We start from the raw sequence: 1,652 nt of genomic DNA, 5'->3' as shown, positions 1-1,652 counted from the left end.
CCGCATGTAATTTCGCATTTTCATACATGTCACTATTTTAAGATCCTTCCTTAGTTTTTCTCCATGTACTTCGAGTATTCTTCCTTCTGATAGTGGTATACGAATCTTCTTTTCAGCACAACAAATTTTAGCTCGGTTTTCGGACAACCAATCCATACCCACGATTAAATCAAAACTTCCTATTTTGATTGGRATTAGGTCAATACTAAAATTCGTTTCTACCAAGTTTAGAGTGCAGTTCTTAATTACGTCCCAAGCTCTAACTTCTTGACCATTGGCAACTCAATTGCATGAACTTCCTTCAACCTTTATGACTTTAAATTAATTTTTGGCTTAAAATCTAATGATACATAACTTTTATCTTCTCCCGAATCAAATAATACGGATGCATAATGATTAATCAAGAAAAACGTACCTGTGACCACGTCAGGATCATGCCTAACCTCTTTCGCTCCAATTTCGAATACTCGGCCCCGCACTTGACCTCCTGGTTTCTCTGGATTAGCGGGTCTTGCTTGGTCAAAATTTGGTCTTTGCTTCCTTATTGGGCATTCATTTCGCATATGATCCATACTTCCACACTCAAAACACGATCTCCTTCGACAATCTTTTGTAAGATGGTCTGTCCTTCCACACTTTTGACAAGCAATGCAATTTTTTCCCATGTGTGGATATCTACATTTATCACACTTAAGATTATTTCCTTTGACCGACCACTTGAGTTTGAACTCCGAAGTTTCCCTTTACTCTTCAATTCCTTTCAAATCTTCCTCCAGATCGTTGGTTACTACTCTCCTCTATCTTCCTCTTACCTTTGGTTTTGCCTTTTGCCAACTCTCCAGACTGAACAGCATTATTGGTCAGCTTGGTTTCTATGTTTATTGCTTCTTGGAGCGTCTTTGGATTTGCCGATGTGATGTCTCCTCGAATCTCTTGAGATAAACCCCAAATGTATCTATTGACTCAATTTTCTTCAGGTGTCACTAGATGTGGTACTAGTTTTGCTAATTCGAGGAATCGAGAAGTATAACCATCTATATCTGCTCCCTTCATTTCGTGATTCCACAGCTCAAATCCCACCTTCTGGAGTTCACTCCTTGGGCAATACTCATCCTTGAGTAGCTTCTTGAATTCTTCCCATGTAAGTTGATTAGCTGTCTCTCGTCCTCTAGTTTGTACCAATGTATTCCACCAGGCAAGTGCCTTTCCTTGTAACAAGCATGCAACATATTCTACTTTGTTTCCTTCAGTACATTTACTGATGTGAAGAACATATTCCATGCTCTTGAGCCATGATAATATTCATACTGCTCCTTCGGTTCCATATAATTCTTTCGGGTTGCAAGATCTAAAAGATTTATAAGTGAATTCCCTAGCCACCCTCGGCTTTGGATTGTTTGGTTGGTTATCATTCAGACCAGCAACCACTTGACTTACTATGTTAGGGAGTGCCGCTAAGAGTTGCTCACACACGAGTCGTGCGACATTCAGGTTCTCTCTTTTTGGGGGCATATTTCTAACGCACAAATTCTAAATCGAAGTTCGGTTATTTTTACTGTTTATCGCTGTAGCTACTTTATTGCCTTATGCATGGTATAATTCAATTATCTAATCATGCATCCATGGCAATATAATAACTTGATATAATAAAA

This window comes from Cynara cardunculus, assembly GCF_001531365.2.
Source record: "Cynara cardunculus var. scolymus isolate 2C chromosome LG 13, CcrdV1, whole genome shotgun sequence".
NCBI lineage: Eukaryota > Viridiplantae > Streptophyta > Magnoliopsida > Asterales > Asteraceae > Cynara > Cynara cardunculus.
The sequence above is the reverse complement of the archived record's forward strand: the minus strand, read 5'-3'. Positions refer to the sequence as shown.